Genomic DNA, 23,775 nt, shown 5'->3' with positions numbered 1-23,775 from the left:
CTCCCCCCCAGAAGCCCTACGACAGCCGCGACGCGTCAGGGACCCAACTGCTACTTCTGCGGGCAGCCAAAGCACACCAGAAACCTGTGCCCGGCGAAAGGCACCACCTGCTTTAAGTGCGGTAAGAAGGGGCACTTCGGGAAGGTGTGCAGAGGGAACCCCGCCGGAAAACCCGCCACCGCCGCGTGTGCGCCGTGGGAGCGGCCATCTTGGACGCCATCTTGCCCGACCTCGTGGGGTCCGCCATCTTGTGAGCAGACAGCGTGGATGCCATCTTGTATCGATCAGGGCCCTACAGTGGCATCGGTCACAGTGGACCAGACCAGGCCGCACCCGCTATCCAGATCAATGGTGGACATCGAGGTAAACGGGTGCCGGGTTAAATGCTTAATTGACAGTGGAAGCACGGAGAGCTTTATCCACCCAGAACTGGCACAACAACTCTCCCTAAAGGTGGTCCCTACTCAGGGTACCATCTCTATGGCTGATAAAACCCAGACATCGACCATTCTGGGTTACTGCACGGTACAATTGTGCGTTAACGGAACTGTATATGATAATTTTAAAGTATTAATCATGAAGAACCTATGTGCAAGCGTGATCTTGGGCCTGGATTTCCAGTGCAACCACCAAAGCATCACGCTCAAGTACGGTGGGTCCCAGCCGCCCCTCACAGTGTGCGGTCTGGCTACCCTGAAGGTAAAGCCGCCTTCGCTATTCGTGAACCTTACCCCTAACTGCCGGCCAATAGCAACCAAAAGCAGGAGGTACAGCTGGGAGGACAGGCGGTTTATCGCGACCGAGGTAGACAGGCTCCTGAAAGAGCGCATTATTGAACGCAGCAACAGCCCGTGGCACGCCCAAGTGGTAGTGGTAAGGGGTAGCGAGAAGAAACGGATGGTGATCGACTATAGTCAAACGATCAACAGGTACACCCTACTAGACGCCTACCCGCTACCCCGCATATCAGAAATGGTGAACCAAATCGCCCAATACCGGGTGTTCTCCACCATCGACCTCAAGTCAGCGTACCACCAGCTCCCTATCAGACCAGAGGACCGCCCGTACACCGCCTTCGAGGCGAACGGACGCCTCTACCAATTCCTCAGAGTCCCCTTTGGGGTGACGAATGGGGTCTCGGTCTTCCAGAGGGAGATGGACCGCATGGTCAATGACCACCACTTGCAGGCAACCTTCCCCTACCTCGACAACGTCACCATCTGCGGTCACAACCAGCAGGATCACGACTCGAACCTCGAGAGGTTCCTGAAAACCGCACAAAAACTCAACCTCACCTACAACGAGGACAAGTGCGTTTACAACACCATGCGCCTCTGCATACTAGGCAGCGTGGTGGAGAATGGGGAAATCGGGCCAGACCCCGACCGATTGCGCCCCCTACGGGAGCTGCCCCTGCCCAACACTCCCAAAGCCCTGAAAAGGTGCCTGGGGTTATTTTCTTATTATTCCCAATGGGTCCCCAACTACTCCGACAAAGCCCGCCCCCTCTTGAAAGCATCCTCTTTCCCGCTCTCTGCTGAGGCCCACGCCGCCTTCAAAAGCATTAAGCAGGATATTGAGCGGGCCACGCTACAGGCAGTGGACGAGAACACTCCATTTCAAGTGGAAAGTGATGCGTCTGACTTCGCCTTGGCGGCCACCCTCAACCAGGCGGGGCGGCCCGTAGCTTTCTTCTCAAGGACCCTCCAAGGGCCCGAGATCAGACACTCCTCCGTGGAAAAGGAGGCCCAAGCCATCGTGGAGGCAGTGCGCCACTGGCGCCACTACCTAGCCGGCAAACGCTTCACCCTACTTACCGACCAGCGGTCGGTAGCGTTTATGTTCAATAATAAACAGAGGGGGAAGATTAAAAATGATAAGATTCTTAGGTGGCGGATCGAGCTCTCCACCTTCGAGTACGACATTATGTACCGGCCAGGGGCCCTTAACGAATCCCCTGACGCCCTCTCACGAGGGATGTGTGCCAGCGCCACCGGGGATCGGCTACAGACCCTCCACAACGCCCTCTGCCACCCAGGGGTCACGCGGCTGTTCCACTTCATAAAGTCCCGTAACTTACCCTACTCGATTGAGGAAGTTCGGTCCCTGACCAGGAACTGCCGCACTTGTGCTGAGTGCAAGCCTCGGTTCTACCGCCCAGATAGAGCCCACTTAATCAAAGCTACACGGCCCTTTGAGCGGCTCAGCTTAGATTTCAAGGGCCCCCTCCCGTCCGTCGACCGCAATGTTTACTTCCTGAACATTGTGGACGAATACTCCCGGTTCCCATTCGCCTTCCCCTGCCCAGACATGACCAGCGCCACGGTCATTAAATGCCTCAACAGCCTGTTCTGCCTGTTCGGTATGCCGAGCTACATCCATACGGATAGGGGGGCGTCCTTCATGAGTGAAGAGCTACGCCAGTACATGCTGTCCAAGGGGATCGCCACGAGCCGTACCACCAGCTACAATCCCCGGGGTAACGGCCAAGTGGAGCGAGAGAACGGGACAGTATGGAAAGCAGTCACTCTAGCTCTAAGGACCAAGGGCCTCCCTATCTCCCGCTGGCAGGAAGTCCTCTCGGATGTGCTCCATTCGATACGGTCGCTATTGTGTACGGCCACTAATACCACGCCTCATGAACGAATGTTTGTCTTTCCCCGGAAATCCACCTCAGGCGTATCCATGCCGTCATGGCTCTCCACCCCAGGTCCGGTACTCGTGCGAAGGCATGTGAGGGGCCACAAGACGGACCCTCTCGTGGAGCCAGTACACCTACTCCACGCCAACCCCCAATACGCATATGTCTGGCACACCGACGGAAGGGAGGACACCGTGTCCATAAAAGACGTCGCCCCAGCCGGCATTGACAACAACCACGGCAATAGCGGCAACGACGATCACAGCAACTCTTACCCACCCACTACTCTTTCATCACCCCCGGAAGAACACCGACCAACGGCACCCCCACCAACTACCCCTCCAACAACCCTGGCGGCACCCCCGGCAGAGATCCAGGAGGCTACCGGGGACACCCAGCCGACACCCGCGGCACCGCAACAGCCACGTCGGTCGCAGAGGACTATCAAACCCCCAAACAGACTAAATCTATAGAAGGGGTGAATGTGATGAAATATTCCATTCACCACTGCCTGTGACTGAGATCGGTTTCAGTGTCATTTCCCTTCCCCCAGACCTCATTGTATTGTGTACTGGAATGTGCTGTATTGTATACTGGAATGTGCTGGAATGTGCTGTGTGTAGGGCTCCGCCCATACCTGGCCCCGTTTGTAAGCTAGCTTCAGTCTGGCCTCAGTCTCCAGAAGGAAGACACCTCTCTCTCTTACGTGTTACTTTCTAAGTTAATAAAAGCCTTGTTTTTGTTCTGCTAACTTCGAGTCTCGGAATTATTGAGGCACATCACAGGCAACAGAATATTGGATGAGTTAAAGTTTATGGAGGGTGGAGGTTGGGAGTCTGGCCAAGAGAACGTTGAAATAGTCGAGTCTGGAGGTGACAAAGACGTAGATGAGGGGCAGCCAATGGCCGCAGAGAGGCAGGAATCTAACCCTCAAAATACAAATAAGTGGACTGGAAACTCAAATTGCAAATGCCTGCATCAAATCCTCAAACTTTCTTTCACTTTTTCCCCCCTCATCCTTCACTGCATCTGGACAGGCCTCATGCCCCACACTTTGAGAATCACCGGTTTACAGTACTCCTGCTCACTTTGAAGAATTTTTGAAACTTTTCGCTTTCTGTGCTATCATGGTTCCAGACTTCTTCCTCCCGATTGGGAGATTGTATTCTGGAGAAAGTATTGATAAATTGTTTGAAAAAATATAAGCAGCTCAGCTTCAGAAAAAAAAATCTTCAACTTTGTACTTTTGCTTTGATCTCTATTTTAATCTTATGTGGCTACGCACCCACCCCCCTCAGTGGGTCATGACACAAGGTGTTAAAACTTGCCATATTTTCCAGTCATGGGCTGATGACCTCCAGCAGGTAAGATTTGGAATCAGGTGCCTTCAGTCTTTTGAGCAGTGTATGTCAGAAGGAAGGAAGGTCACTTTGGCAACAATTTGTCTGTTATTGACAGAATTTGAGCATCCCTCCCCGATCAGTGAATTTAATTGCCATTGCAAGGACTGACCTGATGCCAAAGAAATACTTGCACTATCATGCTAACTGTCCTTCACAGCCACTAATGAGCTTATCCAGCTCTCAAACTAGAGGGAATTTTTATGCTTAGTTATATCTAACATTGATTCATCTGATCACCAGAAAGGACACAACAGTGCAATAGTTGACAGATTTTGGTCTGTATCCAAGCAGCCTTTTATTGTTATCTTGGTGTATCTTGAAAGGAATAGAAATTGCAGTGTTTGGCTTCATGAATTGGAATGGCCTCAGACAGGAAGCTGATACCTCAGTCTTGCATTCCAACTGCTTATTTAAAAAAAGCAGACTTCATTCTGGCTCAGACATGGATATTGTATCTAGTGCCGTATCCCATCCAAACAGCTATGTATTTGCATTGGCTCACAGACTTGGTTTAACGAGAGATACACGGCGACACTTGCCAAAAAGCAGAAATACATTGGGAAAGATCATATGAGTACAGTGTATGCTTTTCTGTCCTTTTCGGTCATAAGCCTCAGTATGAGAACACCCTGACCTGATCTTGCCAAAGGTACAAGTCTCAGATTAACTACACATTACCTGATGTTCAGACAGAAAACAAGGAAGATATTTAGATTTGCTTCCGATGTTGGAGCCATTCCACTTCTCGAGAAGGACAGTCACATTCCACTCTGGGATGGGAAAGGCACAAGCTGAGCTCTATATTTTGCAGAAATGTGATCTGAGCTCTCATGTCAGCTTTCAAAAGTTGCATCAAAGTTCAGCAACTCAATCGGCCAAATCAAAATCTGGCACAAGCAACATTCAAAAGCTTTATCTGATTCAGATTGTTGATTTGATCGCCCAGATGTTTGGCTTTTCAAACCTAATCAAACTTGTTGGCGGCTAAATTGGATATCCCCCGAAAGCGGGTGCGGGGATCACGATGCGCAATTAACCTGTGCCCATTGATTGCAATGCAAGCTGCATGTCAACTTTGTGCTGCCTGCTCATTTGAATGATCTCTGTGTCCAGCCAGCGAATGGTTTTGATGGAGTAAATAAGGAGAAACTGTTTCCAGCAGCAAAAAGGTCGGTAACCAGAGGACACAGATCAAAGAAAATTGGCAAAAAAAACAGAGGTGAAATGAGGAGGTATTTTTTATGCAGCGAGTTGTTATGATCTGGAATGCACTGCCTGAAAGGGTGGTGGAAGCAGATTCAATAATAAGTTTCAAAGGGAAATCGGATAAATATTTGAAGGGGAAAATTTTGCAGTGCTATGAGCAAGGAGCAGAGGAGTGGGACTAACTGGATAACTCTTTCAAAAAGTTGGCACAGGCACGATGGGCCAAATGGCCTCCTGTGCTGTATAGAATCATAGAATGGTTACAGCACAGAAGGAGGCCATTCGGCCCATCAAGCCCATGCCGGCTCTCTGCAATAGCACTTCAGCTAGTCCCGCTCCCCCGCCCTTTTCCAGTAGCCCTGCAAATTTTTTTCCTTCAGGTACTTATCCAATTCCCCTTTGAAAGCCATGATTGAATCTGCCTCCACCATCCTTTCAGGCAGTGCATTCCAGATCCTAACCACTCACTGCATAACAAAGTTTTTCCTCATGTCGCCTTTGGTTCTACTGCAAATCACCTTAAATCTGTGTCCTCTGGTTCTCAACCCTTCTGCCAATGGGAACAGTTTATCGCTATCTACTCTGTCTAGACCCCTTGTGATTTTGAACACCTCTATCAGATCTCCTCTCAGCCTTCTCTGCTCTAAGGAGAATAACCCCAGCTTCTCCAGTCTATCCACATAACTGAAGTCCCTCATCCCTGGAACCATTCTTGCACCCTCTCTATGGCCTTCACATCCTTCCTAAAGTACGGTGCCCAGAATTGGGCACAATAGTCCAGTTGAGGCAGAACCAATGTTTTATCAAGGTTCATCATAACCTCCTTGCTTTTGTACTCTATGCCTGTATGAAGCCCAGGATCCCGAATGCTTTTTTAACCACTTTCTCAACCTGCCCTGCCACCTTCAACGATTTGTGCACATATACCCCCAGGTCTCTCTGTTCCTGCACCCCCTTTAGAATTGTACCCATTAGTTTATATTGCCTCTCCTCGTTCTTCCCACCAAAATGTATCACTTTACACTTTTCTGTGTTAAATTTCATCTGCCACGTGTCCGCCCCATTCCACCAGCCTGTCTATGTCCTCTTGAAGTCCATCACTATCCTCCTCACTGTTCACTATACTTCCAATTTTGTGTTATCTGCAAATTTTGAAATTGTGCCCTGTACACCCAAGTCTAAATCATTAATATATATCAAGAAAAGCAGTGGTCCTAGTACCGACCCCTGGGGAACACCACTGTATACCTTCCTCCAGTCCGAAAAACAACCGTTCACCACTACTCTCTGTTTCCTGTCACTTAGCCAATTTCGTATTCATCCTGCCACTGTCCCTTTTATTATGTATCATTCTATGATTCTATTTTATGATACCACCTGACTCAGGGGCGCTACGGCCACCCTGCAGTAGGCCTGGGGGAGGATTGATGCGGCCATAGCAACGGCGGGAATGGTGTAGTAAGTCAGTCCCTAATATTTTCAGGATGCTAGCTACCCTATTTCCACCAGGCTGAAGGCCTGAAAATCTACCCCTACGGATTTTGAGTAAAATTCTGGTGGGACAGAAGTTGTGTATGGAGATGTTGGCCTAGGAATTGATTCACGCCAACAGGCCAACGCGAACCGGATGCAAGAGCCAGTCACTGTGCCAAAACAGGTAGGCCTGCCACACAACCGATACTGGGCCTCAGACCTCATTTACATGAGGCCGGTGAGCTGCAGATATCTACATCCCTAGCATCCCCAGACAGCTAGCTGGCAAAGAGCACCGCTGGTTAGAGCGCACATAGACCACATTTTCCTGAACACAGAGCAGCCCAATTTAGCAAAGGGAGCCTCAAACAGGCATGAGGCCCCTTACTTACATATGAAAAGGCCCTAAAGCCTGTTTCAGGTGTGGGCCCTGGATGCCTCTTTTTCTGCCTTTGCCAATATGGCGGGTGGCCAACTTCGGGTACGCAATGAGTTTGTGTGCCCCGTCTGCCCGCCCGCTTAGTCACTGTTTTGCGCTTGAAAAATGGGCGCAGCGCCATTGAGTTTCTAGGCCATTGTTCTTGGAAAGGTGTGGAACTTACATTCATTGGGTAGCATGAATGGGAACTTTGTGAGTTTTGTACACAGGGCCTATAGATGGTACTTGTGGATGAAAGAGGGAAGGTGTACACAAGATGTATGAGAGAACCATGAATATCTCTTGTAGCTGGGATAAAATGTGGGTGCATCATTGCTGAGCAAGCAAGCAAAGCCTGCTCAGTTGGGCTTCAAGCTAGTTTTCAGTTGTATGGGCTGCGGTTTCAAGGTATTTTTTTTATCTGGCAACATTTTGTAAGTTATGCTTGGATCATTGTGCAAAGATTTTTTGCTTCACTGGTTCTGCCATTTTGTAAAATTCCTTTGCTGTGCTGACTTGGGCTGAAAGTTGTAAGTCGCTGTAGCGATACAAGTCACACTGGGAGGGTGGAATTTTCTGTCTCAATTGCCACACAGCTGGATAATTTAATAAGGAGAACCACTTTCTGAAAAGATACCTCAGGCATGATGTGCCACTCCAGGACCATGCCACTTCTGCCTGGGAATGTCAGAGGATACCTGTCTTTGGGACCTCCACTTTACCGCAAACAAAGTGACCAGTCTAGGCCATCTGCTGCAGCCTGACCTAAAGGCATCGTCAAGAACTGGGACAGCTCTTGTTGCTGTTCAGTTTATCACAACATTAGCCTTCTATGCAACAAAAAGCTGTGTTACTTTCAAGGGATATGGGGAAAGTGGAATTGAGGTCAAAGATCAGCCATGATCTTATTGAATGGCGGAGCAGGCTCGAGGGGCCGAATGGCCTACCCCTGCTCCTAGTTCTTATGTTCTTACATCCTCTCCTGTTCCCTTCAGTCCTCTGTCTCTGACCTTTTGTGCATTCCACCCCTTCATCCCACCATTGGTAGCAGAGTCCTCCCCTGCCTCGGTCCTACTCTCTGGAACTCCCTCCCTAAACTCCTAACCTATTTACTTCTGCACCTTTAAAACCTACTCAAAACACATATTTTCAACAAAACTTTTGGTCACCTCTCCTAAATTGTACAGCAGAGCTCATTGTTTGCTTCTTAGTTCATTTTCTTTCTTTATTTCTTCTCCACATCTACCCCCCTCATGTAAAGGGCCTTGGAATGTTTACTGCATTAAAAGCCCTATTTAAATGCAATTTGCTGATGCAGGAAATACCATCCATCAGTGGAGGCTGCACAAAAGCACATCATCTGTAATCATGCTGACCTGGCAGATTGCCCACCATTCACAATACTTATTACTTCATCTGCTCCCTATCCCCTAACAGCATTGAAACACCAGACGAAGGGGAAATAAGTTGTCTAATTTATCAATGTGCCTATACAAAAGTGAAGTGATCTATTTCCTCCACTCATGCTTCCATTTGGTAACTCTGAATTTCACACAATCTGCTTCTTAACCTTAACTTTAAACTGTGCAAAATTGCTTCCCAGTTGGGGGATGGGAGGCGACTGTGGTGACAGGTTGAAGTGTGTTGCTGTGAGCCTGCCGGAATGCCATGGCCTTGATCCTCTGGGTCCAGGGAACTCAGATGTCCCTATAAACAGTTGTGATAACACAGTCGCTGCTCACACCTGCCTGCTCGTCGGCACCCACTCAGTCCTTTGGGCCCTTGCTAAAGTTGGAGGATGTGTGGCTACCTTGGGAGGAAGCCATGCCAGTGGTGCTGGCACTGCAGCTGGAGCTTGTATTAGGACACTGGTGTCTTCAATGTTGGTGAAGCCAGCCGTCCCTGTTCTTCTCAATCTTCTAGTCTTTCTAAGTTGACGGTATTAGAGTATTTGGATGCCCAAGGTCTCCAAGGTGCCTGTTACAAATTTCATGAGAGAATGCTGTAATGTATGTAATGTATATATACCTTAAGGGAGAGAACTACTTTTTACAGCTCCTGTATACTGTAGTACCGGCAGTGACCACACCTGTATATAAACCCTGAGTAGTGATCTGTATAGTTAGTTCTAGAGTAACCCTCATTCAGTAAACACCTGTTCAATCGTTCCCTGCAGTCTGTTATCTGATTATTGAAGGACACAACATTAAGATACACGGACATAACATTGGCGACGACGCAGATTCGAACCTACCTGCAACTCTGTATCACCTCCCAGGGATTCGCTCCTGGAGAACAGTGGAAGGAGGTCGAGTCCAGAAGCACGGGCGTCGACCACGGGCAACCGCCCAGTCATCCAGCGGAGATTTGAGCATCGTAAGGGAGGCTATCGAGAGCCAGGCTTGGCTTTCCAGTCACGGTGGTCCAGCGAAACGGGCTGGCAACAGGTACTGCGCAGACCCTTCCCGGACAGCGGCGGGCTTGAGCCCGACTAAGCGGCACAGAAAAAGGCCGAGCAGCGTCGACAGGGGAGAGAGAGAGGGCAGAGCACACAGGGCGCAGCCGGTGTTCAGGACCGAGTGGCGTCAACGGGGGAGAGAGACGAGAGAGAGCAGAGCGCAGCCGGTGGTCAAGGGCCGAGCAGCGTCAACGGGGGAGAGAGGCGCGCAGGAAAACGCGAGGCGCTGCCATTGCCACGAGGACCGCCGAGAGCGGCGTTGGCAGCAGCGTGGGAGACGCCATTTTAAGCCGCAGCGGGGAAGAAAGGAAAGCGCGGGAGACACCATTTTAAGCCGCAGCAGGGAAGAAAGGAAAGCGCGGGAGACGCCATTTTAAGCCAGTCTAACCACACCCAAAAATGCCGAAGGTGGCAGTATCACAGCGTTCGACAATGAAGTCGAAGATTGGATGACATATGTCGAACGCATAGAAGTATACTGCAAGGCGAATGAAGTGCCAGATGACAAGAAAGCGCTGGTATTGTTGAATTCAATGGGTGCAAAAACGTATGGCTTACTACGAAACCTAGTAACCCCAGAGAAGCCAGTAGAAAAGGATTTTGAAAACATAGTGTCAATCCTACAGGATCACTTAAACCCCACACCGCTGCTGATAGCAGAAAGATTTAAGTTTCACAAAAGGAACCAGCATAAAGATGAAAGTAATGCTGAGTATTTAACGGAACTACGCAAGCCATCGAAACACTGCCAGTTTGGAACGGGACTTGCAGATACTTTAAGGGACAAGTTTGTGTGTGGGCTTCAAAGTGAAGGAACCCAGAAACAGCTTCTATCAGAAAAGGATCTTACGCTGGACAAGGCTTTCAGCATTGCAGTATCACACGAAGCAGCAGCACGGGGCGTTGCAGAGATACAACGGAGACCGCAAGAATATGGCACAAATGAAATGTCATACGGAACAGTGAAGTGCTATCGCTGCGGCAGAACAACACACGACCATAATGATTGCTGGTTCAAGGACAAAGTGTGCAGACAGTGTGGAAAAGTAGGACACATAGCAAGAGTCTGCAGGTCGGGAAAGAAAACCAGCAGCAAGAAATCTCCACAGGAGAAGTACAAGAAGGTACATAAGGTGACGGAGAGTAGTTCAGACGAACAGAAGAGTGATACAGACTCCGGATGCAAGGAGCTGGGTTGTCTGAAACTACATAATGTGATCAAAACGGAGGATCACCAAACTATCTGGGTCACGCTCAAGATAGCAGGAGTCCAAGTGAAAATGGAATTGGACACAGGATCAGCCCTAACAGTCATAAACCGAAGGGACTACAAGCGGCTATTCTCACATATACCCTTGTGAGATACAAAGATTGTCTTGAAGACGTACAGGGGGCAAAAAGTCTACCCCAAAGGAAAAATAAGGGTGAACGTTATATATAACGGCAAGGAAACACCAAAAATGGACCTATATGCATTGCCATATGGAGGACCACCACTACTAGGACGTGAATGGATCCAGAAGATACAGCTAGATTGGCATTCCATACAAGCGCTGACTGTAGATGCCAAAAAGAACGACGATGTCACACCTGGACGACTGTCAAAAATGCTAACTGACGCACAAGAAGTGTTCCAGCAGGGACTCGGAACACTAAAAGGCATAACAGCGATGATCAAAATAGAGGAAAATGCAAGCCCAAAGTTTTTTAAGGCCAGACCGGTACCTTATGCGATCCACCCAGCCGTCGAAGCAGAGCTGGAAGGTTTGGAACGTTCAGGAGTACTGTCCAAAGTGGACTGAAGCGAGTGGGCTACACCCATCATTCCTGTAATGAAGAGGTCATTGAGTAATACGCCTGGGGAACCAAAGAAGGTTCGCATCTGTGGGGACTTTAAGGTGACAGTGAACCCAGTCCTTCACACTGTACAATATCCGCTTCCGCGGATTGAAGATATTTTCGCCTCGCTATCTGGAGGGAAACGCTTCACGAAGATTGATCTGGCCCAGGCGTACCTGCAAATGGAGGTAGAAGAAGCCTCGAAACAGTACCTCACGACCAACACTCATAAAGGCCTCTACCAATACAACCGGCTGGTGTTCGGGGTAGCATCAGCTCCGGCTATTTGGCAAAGGGCAATGGAACAAGTCCTGCAAGGGATTCCAGGGACCCAGTGTTATTTGGACGACATCCTGGTCACGGGCGAAAATGACAGTGATCACCTCGCCAACCTGGAGCAGGTGCTCACTAGATTGAAGGAATATGGGCTCCGAGCTAATCGCCACAAATGCGAGTTTTTCCAGAAGCAGATCTCGTATTGTGGCCACGTTATTGATAAAGAGGGGTTACATAAGTCCCCTGAAAAGATTGAGGCAGTAGTCAAGGCTCCAGCACCGGAAAATGTGTCACAACTGAGGTCGTTCCTCGGGCTGGTGAACTACTACCATAAGTTCTTGCCGAATTTGTCTACCATACTACACCCACTGAACACCCTACTGCAAACGGGGGTACCATGGAAGTGGAGTGACGAATGTAAACGAGCTTTCCAGAAGAGCAAAGCATTGATCACATCAAAAGAGGTGTTGGCTCATTTCAACCCAGCACTACCAATTCAGTTGGCGTGTGATGCATCACCCCATGGCATTGGAGCGGTGCTGTCGCACAAATTCCCGGACGGCTCAGAGAGGCCAGTAGCCTTTGCGTCTCAGTCACTAACCTCAGCCGAGCGTAACTACGCCCAGATTGACAGGGAGGCCCTCAGCCTAGTGTGGGGAGTGAAAAAGTTCAATCACTATCTGCACGGGCAGAAGTTCACCTTGCTGACTGACCACCAACCACTTGTCTCCATCTTTAATCCAAAGAAGGGCGTTCCGGTGATGACTGCGCAACGGCTACAAAGATGGTCCCTTTTTCTAGAGGTGCACCAATATGAAATCGAGTATAAGGGCACGAAACAGCATGGAAATGCTGATGGGCTATCACGCCTGCCACTGCCTACTGCGGAGGAAGCACCAGCAGTGGATCCTGTCAAAATATTTCATTCGACTATAATTGAATGCTTGCCAGTAACTAACGCTGGTATAGAGAAGGAGACCCGAAATGACCCGACACTGTCTCGGGTATATGATTTGACGGTGAAGGGATGGCCAGCACATGGCGACTCACTGTTGCCAGCATTCTCATCCAGAAGAGAACAGCTGTCAGTATGCCAGGGGACCTTGATGTGTGGATCCCGAGTGGTAATTCCACCCAAGTTAAGGGAGAGAGTGCTCAATGAGCTTCACGAAGGTCATCTGGGAGGGGTGAAAATGAAAAGCCTTGCTGGGGCTTATGTGTGGTGGCCGGGGATCGATCAGCAAATCGAGGACCTGACAAAGAGCTGCTCAGGATGCCAGAAGGTCCAAAATGCACCACCACATGCCCCTCTACACCCATGGGAGTGGCCCTCATCTCCATGGCAACGGGTGCATATTGATTTTGCTGGTCCATTCATGGACTCCATGTTTTTAATAGCCGTGGATGCGCACTCGAAATGGCCCGAGGTGATCAAAATGTCCTCCGCCACCACGGAGAAAACTATTGCAGTCCTACGGACCATTTTTGCCAGGAACGGCTTGCCAGAGCAGATTTGCTCTGATAACGGACCACAGTTTGTGTCCGAAGAGTTTCGAAGATTTATGAATAGGAATGGGGTAAGGCATTACACATCCGCCCCGTATCATCCAGCCACAAATGGATTGGCTGAGAGGTTCGTACAAACCTTTAAAAAAGCAGTAAAGGCCATGTGCGATGACGACATTCCACTGCAGTATAAGGTGGACAATTTCCTGTTAGCCTACAGAAATGCGACACATGCAGTCACCAACCAGGCCCCGGCCATGATGTTCTTTAACCAAAGGTTGAGATCTCGTCTGGATTTGCTCAGACCAAATGTACGAAGAGATGTTGAGAGTAAGCAATTCCAGCACATCAATGAGAAGCCGACAAGGAGCTTCAATGTAGGGCAACCAGCCTTGGCCCGCGACTACCGAACAGAGAAATGGCAACCAAGAACGATATGCACACGGCAGGGGCCACTAATGTACACAGTGGATGTTGGGGAGAACATTGTGAGACGCCATGCTGACCAGATCCTAGAGTCACAGGAACGAGTCAACCCCATGCCTCGGCCATACGTACCTGGTGAGGAACCCGACGTACAGGCCGCATCTACCTCAGAAACAGTAGCATTGGAAGCTGATGAATCAGCTGACGACAGGGTGCTAGAATCGCCTCCGCAGCAAGAGAGAGACACTCGGGAAAGGCGTTATCCAGAAAGAATCAGGAGCCTCCCCAGAGACTGAATATATGAATGGACTATTTTCATATAACATTGTATATTAAAAATGTTAATTGTTAAATGAGTATTATGGTACTGTTAATCTAAAAGGGGAGGAATTGTAATGTATGTAATGTATATATACCTTAAGGGAGAGAACTACTTTTTACAGCTCCTGTATACTGTAGTACCGGCAGTGACCACACCTGTATATAAACCCTGAGTAGTGATCTGTATAGTTAGTTCTAGAGTAACCCTCATTCAGTAAACACCTGTTGAATTGTTCCCTGCAGTCTGTTGTCTGATTATTGAAGGACACAACATTAAGATACACGGACATAACAAATGCTATTCTGTATTGGTCCCTGACTGCTTTGGGGCTTCCCTGCAGATGGTTGTAAAGATGTCATTCACTCCATAGGACACTATGGATTCTGCAGAATCCTCCTACAGTACGACAATGATGTCCTAGGTGCTCTCTGCACATTCTCGGACAACTGCTGCATCCTGTTCATGGCAGAGACTGTGTTTGAACCTAATGCTTTGTTCTCCTACATCATCTGACGACTGATGTAGGATACCAATCCCTTTTCCATGCACTACAGACATGGCCTAGCCTTGCAGCCTGCTCTGATTTATCCTCTTGCTCTCCTGCCCACTCCACACTTCTCCATACTTGTAAATAATGCTTCATCTGGTGCAAAATTGCCTGCTCCGTGGTGCTAATAGCTGGGATGATGCTGGGCAGGGGGAGTGCTTGACGCAATATGTTATGATGTGTAAGTGGCCATGATGCCACTGTATCCTGGATTCTCATCTTGGGAAGAACCTATAGGAAGGGAAAAGCTCAGCCCGTTACAAGGGGTCCCTAAGATAATGCACTCAAAGGGATGCTCTTTCAGACCATAAGACATTTTGTGCATGTTACCACTGCTTAGCAAGTGTAGCCCCTGGGGCAGAGGAAAACAGGAAGTATGGAAAGGATATCTAAAAAGGGAGATGCTTGTTGGGTGTGTCACTGCGTCTCTGAACTTAGCCATGCCAGTGTCTCCCACAGTTTCCCTGGGGAACAGCGTGGGGCTCATTACGTCATGCGGAGTCAGATCTGGAGAGGCGTTGTCGTTCTTTTCTGGTGTTTATGTGCAATCCTGGCCAGCACAGAGAAGACAATAAAGAATATTCGAGCAATTCATACAGCACCACATACAACACTCATGTGACCACAACAACTCGCTCCTGGGGCCAGCACTTTCCAAGTCTTTTTAGTGGTGGTGCTGAGTTGGAGCAGAACTTGTAAGTACTAAGTGAAATCTGTAAGGCTAGCACCTGCAAATGTTTCCCGCACCTTTTATTGCATGCAAGAGTGTTGTAGAAAAGGAATGTTCTCCTCATCCTATAACCCTGAAGGGGCCGGGGATTACATGCTGCGTGCCACGCCTTCCACAGAGAAAGAGACAGCAAGTATGCGAAGGAGAATCAGCTTACCCTTGGCAGTTTTGTTCATCCCTGAAAACCTCTACAACATTTTCTCCCAAATCTGGCAAACCCGGGAGATGGTATTGAACTGCTGCACACTCCTTTCAGGTAGCTTGTGTCACTGTCTTAGAAGGAGAGTGGCCCTCTGTTACAAAAAAGGCACCTTCTTTTGCTGCATTTCCCACAGTGGAACCTCCAGGGCTCCATCTGTAAGTGGGAAGTTTTCTCCACTTGCAGCTTCCAACTATTCTTCCGCAGAGCAAATGTTAGCATTCCACGGGGAAGAAAAATGTCTCCTTTTAAATGTTGCTGGCTATCAAACAGTCTGTTGGTCGACTTAACTCCCTGTACATGCACTGGAGCCTAAGCAAATTAGGTGGCAAGCCTTGAATTGCAAAATTCGGCAGGTCGCAACCAATCCCCTGCACTGCATGTACCTGTATGCCTGCACCACAGGTATGCACAGTCTCAATTTTAGCAAAAAATTGGCCTATTATGTTAACTCCCTGCACCACTGAATCTGCATAATGTTTTCTTCTAATCTCTGACTCTAGGGCCTGGATTTTGTCAATGGGGAGCTTTTGGAAGCGGGACTCCCACTTGTCAGGTTTTAGTCCCGCCTCCATCGACTTGTGGTCAACCCATGCTATTTTCCCTTGATTGACCTTGTTAAGCCCGCCAATTAAGGGAAAGCCAGTTACAGGTGACGTCAGCGAGTGACGTTTCATCTGTCAAGAGCTTTTGACAGACGAAATGTCAGCGTTTGACAGCTCTGTGAAGCTGGCAAACATTGACAATCTGTCTTCTAAGTTGAGTCTTTACTCAAGACTCAATTAGAAAGCCTTCCTGAGCAGAAATCAGAAGGCTGCAGCTTTTGACAGTTCAGTGGCCATTCTGCTTTCTTTGCCGGTGAGCTGAGGGACTCCTGAGACCTGAAGGGAGGAAGCCTGCAGGAAGAAGTAAAACTTATTAAAACACTTTACACACACCTCACACTTACCTCTGCACACATGCACCCATCACTCACCTGCACACTGGACATCTCAGCCCCTCCGAACCCCGCAGACCAACAGCCCGCCTCGCTGACCCTGGCGAGGTTCAGAGCTGTCGGGAAGCCCACACTTTAGGTATCAAAATAGGGATTAGCCAAAAAACTACCTGTTAACAGGCAGTTAATTGGCACTAATCCCCTTCCCGTCTCGAGGAGACGGGACCCAGCGCAGGTTGGGTACCCGCCTCCTGGGAAGATGGCATAGAGGCGGGTTGGGGGCGGGATGGGTACCCGCCCCCAGATTCTGCCATTTTCCCAGTAGTCCCGCTTCCAAACCCGCCTCCCCAGGGCTGGCAAGATCGCCCCCAACAGAACAGCAAACTACATGAACTCACTTATATAAAAAAATGTTTCCTCAACTGCAGTTGTGATGTGTTCGCATTGCTGATGTGTTAATCAATATACATCTATTTATTTCAGTGACCTTTGTTACAAATGTCTAGTGTTATTTTTTGAGCTTCTACAGTACTCCGGAAATAGGGTGTGCCAAATTTCCTGACATAAATTATTTCCAGAGAGAAGCCTGTTGTCATGTGCCATGACTCCAAAAGCCTTTTTCGGGATTTCCTGTGGGAATTGTGACATTCTTAAAACTACGATAGGAGGGGGGAGAGCTAAATCTTTTTAATCCAAGATAAGAGTTAATTGAGTTTGCATTTCTCATAGAGATTGTCTCAGTTAGTGTACTGTATTTAGCAGTGGTATGCCTTATATTTTTGTAAGTTATAATAAAATTGAAAATAAACAGCCGGCATAACAATAAAATGATTTCCATTTGACTCCTTTCAAACAAATACAAACTCCATACAGCATGGTTAGTACGACATCTGTTCTGATTAGCACTTTGGGGGTTAAATATTTTAACCGAGCAATTTGAAATGTTTTTACAGTTCAGCTGCGGTGTCCCAAATTCAAATTGTTTCCTTCCTCCATTGCGGCCATTAGCAATTACTAATGTCATTTTAGTTAGCAGTATACTAATTCTCCAACTTATGTTAACGTTACTCACTTCAAATCATTATGAGTCAAGTAATGTGAATTTCCTGGGGGCTTCTCCTGTTCTGTCGACGGAACTTCGGCGGAAGTTCAATTGAAACCCCGTTTACGCACATGAACAGGATTTCCACTTAACTTCTGCCAAGGTTATGGTGGCAGAGCAGGAGAAACCCCCAAGATATCCATGGTGATGTTTTCTCAGTGTTAAAAATAGGTTATAGCAAAGTTAGCTGGGGCAAGAATGGTGAGATCATTATAATTCTTGGTTGAGGGACAAATCTTTGTGAATATTAGTTTGCCAGCCCTTTTTATTGGGCAGAGGAAGGAAAGGAAAGAAGAGATCGAATATTCATGCGTCCTTTTTTATCTCACACTTTTTCATAAAGAAGGTGTCCTTTTAAAATAAAGCCTTGTAATGACTGGGTGATTATATACAACTTCATGGAGATGAAAAGCACAAAAAATTCACAGAAGCCAAGTGTGTTGATTAATTCAAATTCTTTTATTAACACTGATTTACTGTATTTGGTTAAAGTATTAACATTTTTATCACATTGAATTACATGGAAACTACAGCACAGAAAGAGGCCATTTGACCCAACTGGTCTATGCCGGTGTTTATACACCATACGAGCCTCCTCCTACTCTAATTGCCTCTTCCTACCCTGCCCTTTCTCCCTCATGTACGCATCAAACCTCCCCTTAAATGCATCAATGTTTCAGCCGCTCCATGTGGCACCAGTTCAATACTGTATTTTAAGTCATCTCCCTAAAGCCTTTCCACCATCTACAAGGCACAAGTCAGGAGTGTGATGGAATACTTTCCACTTGCCTGGATGAGTGCAGCTCCAACAACACTCAAGAAGCTCGACACCATCCAGGAAAAAGCAGCCCGCTTGATTGGCATCCCATCCAGCACCTTAAACATTCACTCCCTCCACCACTGGCAGACTGTGGCTGCAGTGTGTACCATCTACAAGATGCACTGCAGCAACTCGCCAAGGCTTCTTCGGCAGCACCTCCCAAACCCACAACCTCTTCCACCTAGAAGGACAAAGGCAGCAGGTGCATGGGAACACCACCACCTCCAAGTTCCCCTCCAAGTCACACACCATCCTGACTTAGAAGTATATCGCCGATCCTTCATCGTCGCTGGGTCAAAATCCTGGAACTCCCTCCCTAACAGCATTGTGGGAGTACCTTCACCACACGGACTGCAGCAGTTCAAGAAGGCAGCTCACCACCACCTTCTTAAGGGAAATTAGGGATGGGCAATAAATGCTGGCCTTGCCAGCGACGCCCACATCCCATAAAAACAAATTTTTAAAAATGTTGTGCTCTTTAGTAATTTAGGCCATTTGTGTCCTTTCCTAAAATTGCTTTCCCTTTCCTTTTTAACAAATTTACAGATTTTTTTTTCCCCCATCCCCATTACTGTACAAGTTTCTTATATCAGACTGGTCCTGTAAAGTCTGTGGGTTATATGGTGAATTAATACACAGACTACAAGAGTAACTTTACAGGACTTTACTATTCGAAGGTCAGGGCGAATCTGCCCAATAAATCCTTACACAGCACTTATATACCGGTGTGGTCACTCCCGGTATTACAGTATACAGCAGCCAAGATAAAGTAGTGCAACACCTAAAATAGTTCTCTTAAAGGTGGACGGTTACATACAATAGTTCTCTTAAAGGTAGAACGGTTACATACACTACAATCCTCCCTTTTTAGCTTACAACATACTTATTCCCCATTAAACATAACATATATCCAACTTCATGTAAAAACAGTTCACAGATGTAGTCTCTGCGGAAACAGTTCACAGATTCAGTCTCTGCGGGAAAACAGTTCACAGATTCAGTCTCGGTGTAGTCGGTTCACGTTGCTGGAGTGACTCAACCAATAGTCCTTCACTGGACTTAACAGCTTGAACTTCCGTCACTTCTGAACCAGCATTGTTGACTTCTAAAAGCTTGAGTACCTTGGGAAGTTTTTCTACTTCCAAACTGATTTGGCTCCGTACGGAGAGACCACGTGCGTGACCTGGTAGAGGTGATAATGGTTCAGATGGTCATCATCTTCTGCTTCGTCTTTTCCTTTTCTGCTTCTTGGAGACTCTCTGGGCTCCACTGTCAGCTGCCAGCTGCATGCACCGTTCCTCCTTCTCGTCCTCCTTTTTCCGTAGTAGCGCCACCATCTCCCGATGTTCCTTAGACTTTTGGTGATTCTTCATGGTTTCTGCACTTTGGGAGTTTTCATCACAAGCTGGGCAGAGCAGGTCATCGTAATATTCGGTGTCGTCCAACAGGTCATGGTAATATTCGGTGTCGTCCTGAGCTAGGCCAGCGAGAGGGTCTTCTATTTCCTCCATACCCAGCTGGACGTTAGCCAGCTTTTGTTCCAAATCCAGACATCTTTCCTGAAGAGACTTCTTCATGCGTTCAGTTTCATCCAGCTTTTTCTGGGCTTCCTGCAAGTCTTTTACTAATGACCTCATTCGTGATTTCAATACTTCAGCTTCATTGGGAGATTGATTGATTGTATTATTCAATCCCTCTACTGGAGCAGCTGTTTCAGCATTCTGTTGTTCAACATTGACGTGAATCAGCGTACTTTTGGCATCCAAGGTTTGCTCTGCTGCCATCTTCTCAGTCTGTGTTGCAACCTCAGCTATTCCAATAACTTTTGGAAGCTCCAAACCCCTCTCCTTTGAAGATTTAGACTCCTGTCCAAATTGTTCCCATTTCAGATTCTTGTCCCTCAGCATATAAAGGAGTTGGCTGACCGTTGACTCTTCTGACCTCATCCGTTTCCCAGTAGCTGCAGGGCTGTTTATAACCTTGCCCTGGGGCTCCTTTGCTGTTTCTACTTCACCATCATCCGCAGCCTCCACCATTCGAATTTCCACAAATGAATCGTCCGGTGATGCTGCACCCAACTTCAGTAGGAGCTCGGAATTCATGGCGACCAACTCAGCCTTTTCTGCCTGCAATCTGCTAACAAGCGCCTTCAGTTGTTGAACATCTTGCTTCACCAGATTAGAGCACGCACCTTCAGAAACCGAATCAGCTTTGATTCGTTTGGCCTCCTTGCGCAGACGGTTTGTGTGCTCCTGCTCCCTTTTCTCCCTCAGCTGTTTCTGTTGTCTTTCCAGATTCTCCCACTCTGTGTCAAAGAACGTTTTCATTGCTTTTATCTCTTGCTCGAGACGGCAACTCAATTGTTCTAATTGCTGTTGTAATTTGAAATGGAGTTGAGTTCGAGCCCGGTGTTCCTCAGACTTGTGCATGTCTGTAAACTGGACAGACTCAGAATTCTCTGCCAAACTATGTTGTTGTTCAGTGGAATTCTGTTCTGAAACTTTGTTCTCCTTTGAAGCATTAGTATTTATGCACTCCTTCGTTTTTCCAACCTTAGTCAGCAAGTCCATTTTAGACTTGTCTTTCGCACCTGGGCTGGTCTTGTCGTCATCCGTTTCAGAGTCTGAGCTGATTGTCTTCACCGAGTTCTCACTCGTTATTGCTTTTAGGTAGTGCCATTCCATGTTTATTTCCCTGATCCACTCCCGTCCCAGAAGTGGTGGACCTCCCTCAGGTAGTACATATAAGTCCATTCCTTGGTGTTCTTTGCCCCTGTCTCTCACCTTGACTTGTATCTTTCCCATGGGGTATACTTTATGCCCCGTGTATGTCTGCAATACGATCTTGGTATCTCTCAAGGGTATATGTGAGAATAGCCGGTTGTAATCCCTTCGATTTATGACTGATAGGGCTGATCCTGTGTCCAATTCCATTTTCACTTGGACTCCGGCTACTTTTAGTGTGACCCAGATAGTTTGTAGGTCAGCTTCCTTACTCACATTGTAAATTCTCAGACTACCCAGTTCCTGGCCGTTCGGGTCTGAATCCGAATTCTGTTCATCTGAACTCTTCTCAGCCACCTTGTGTACCTTGCTGTACTTTTCCTGCAGTGACTTTTTTCTGTTGTTGGTCTTCTTTCCTGACCGGCATACTTTAGCTATGTGACCAAGCTTGCCACATTTTCTACATTCCTGGTTTTTAAACCAGCATTGGTTCTGGTCGTGTGTTGTCTTCCCACAACGATAACATTTTGTTGTACCCGAAGTCATTTGATCCACGCTGAGTACCGCTGCCTTCAGCTGCATTTCCGCAGTGCCTCTCGCGGCTGCTTCGTGTGATGCTGCAATAAGGACAGCCTTGTCAAGTGTAAGATCGTTCTCTTCGAGCAGTCGCTTTTGTGTTCCTTCCTTCGACAACCCGCACACGAACTTGTCTCTCAATGCCTCTGTCAGATTTTCCCCAAACTGGCAGTATTTCGCTAGTCTACGCAGTTCGACCAAGTATTCCGCGTTGCTTTCCTCTTTCCATTGCGTTCTCGCATAAAATTTGAATCGTTCCGCCAACATCAGCGGTGTGGGGTTCAAATGATCCTTCAGGACAACAACAATATCAGCGAAAGTCTGATCCGCCGGTTTAGCTGGTGATAGAAGATGCTTCAATAGCCCGTATGTCTTCGCCCCCATTGCGTTTAATAAGGTGAGAGCTTTATCATCATCTGCTATTTTATTGGCCTCACAATATATCTCGATGCGTTCTACGTACATGGCCCAATCTTCCACCTCGGAATCGAAGTTGTTGATGTTACCATGCTTAGGCATCTTCACTATCTTTTTGAGAAACCACAACGAATTTGTTCGTTACTTTTTTTTTCCAAAAATGGCGGTTTCCCGCGCTTGTCTTCTTCCCCACCCACTTTCAAAATGGCGGTTTCCCGCTTCTGTCTTCTCCCCCGCCTACTGGCGGCTTCCCGCGTTTCTTCCCCTGGCGGGAGGGGTAAGCTTTCCTTCGGGCGACAACCGCTGGCTTTCGGAGTTCGCAGCCTGCGCGCCGGCTTCAGTGCGTTCCTTGTTCCCTTTTCTCGGCCGGCAACCGGCGCTGGGGACAACCCGTTGGCGGCGAACAGTTCCAGCCGCTGGGCGGAATCTCGCTCGGTCTCCCTCGCTCGGTCCCGTTCCCCCTTCACTCGGGCTCTGTCTCTCCCTCAGCGGCTTCCAATCGCGCCTCCCAGCCCTCTCGCAGTCCGGTCCTTTCCTCCCCTGGCTGCGGCTGAGTTCTCCGCGGTTTTATTTATTTTTATATCTTCCCGCGCCTTACGATCCCGGTCGCAGCGCCTCGTGGCCTCGGTAGCTGCCCGGCCTTTTTCGCCGGTCGCGGTCTAGCTGTCTCACGACGCTGTTGCGTCTCCCAGCCCGCTTGTAGCCCGGTCTCTCACACCGGCTGCGTTCCCGCTTGTAGCCCGGTCTCTCACACCGGCTGCGTTCCCGCTTGTACCGCGGCTTCCGTGCCCTACGCTGCCCCAGTCTCAGCGCCTCTGGGCCCGACTTCTGTCCGGCTCCTTTCCCCCGACCGTGGTCGAGTTCACCGCCCTTATCCTCCGTTTCTTTTTATTTTCCCCCTACTCACAGTCAACGTGGCCGACTTGCTTCTCTTGGCTGATCGGCTCACTCACCGCCGTGGCAGAAGGGACAATAACAGCCTGTTGCTGATGGAAGGCTTCGTGTCTGAATCCTTCCTTCTTCCTTGCTCTGCAGACTCGAGTCTTCTCTCAGCAGAACGACGGGGGCGGGTGCCTCTTCTCGACGCTCGTTACCTGCTTCGGGCGTGTCGCTGCCGCAGGGTAAGATCGAACCCGTCGCCACTGTAAAGTCTGTGGGTTATATGGTGAATTAATACACAGACTACAAGAGTAACTTTACAGGACTTTACTATTCGAAGGTCAGGGCGAATCTGCCCAATAAATCCTTACACAGCACTTATATATCGGTGTGGTCACTCCCGGTATTACAGTATACAGCAGCCAAGATAAAGTAGTGCAACACCTAAAATAGTTCTCTTAAAGGTGGACGGTTACATACAATAGTTCTCTTAAAGGTAGAACGGTTACATACACTACAGGTCCTCACTATTCTGATTTGACTTGTTTAACCATTATCCATTATTATCAGGGTAGGGTAAGTGACTATCCACTGCTGCTTATTCTGAATCTTCAAAGAGGCCTTTAAAAAAAACCCAGGGAGAAGCTCAGCGGTTTTTTTTGTTTGATCAGTCAACGGATGTAGAATATCTAGTCATAAACCATCAATAAACTACAAACTTGAATTAAGAGCTCAAGTTCTGAAAGAAGCAACATGTGCCACTTCATTAGCACCATAGAAAGGAAACTGATTTCAGAACATTTACTTACAGTCCAGTTAAGTAAATAAATGTCTGGGTGAGCTAATATTCCTATCCAGTATAGAAACATGCATTATT

At 48.0% G+C, this 23,775-nt stretch overlaps 1 protein-coding gene across 1 annotated transcript in view; it reads left to right on the top strand.

Moving 5' to 3' along the window:
• itga8 (integrin, alpha 8) overlaps window positions 1-23,775 on the top strand; it is a 291,754-nt gene that overhangs the window by 239,802 nt on the left and 28,177 nt on the right. The gene's annotated exons all lie outside the window — the stretch shown is intronic.

This window comes from Somniosus microcephalus, chromosome 5 (assembly GCF_052327205.1).
Source record: "Somniosus microcephalus isolate GS21.2 chromosome 5, FLI_Smic_1.0, whole genome shotgun sequence".
In the NCBI taxonomy this organism is placed as follows: Eukaryota; Metazoa; Chordata; class Chondrichthyes; order Squaliformes; family Somniosidae; genus Somniosus; species Somniosus microcephalus.
The sequence above is the reverse complement of the archived record's forward strand: the minus strand, read 5'-3'. Positions and strand labels throughout refer to the sequence as shown.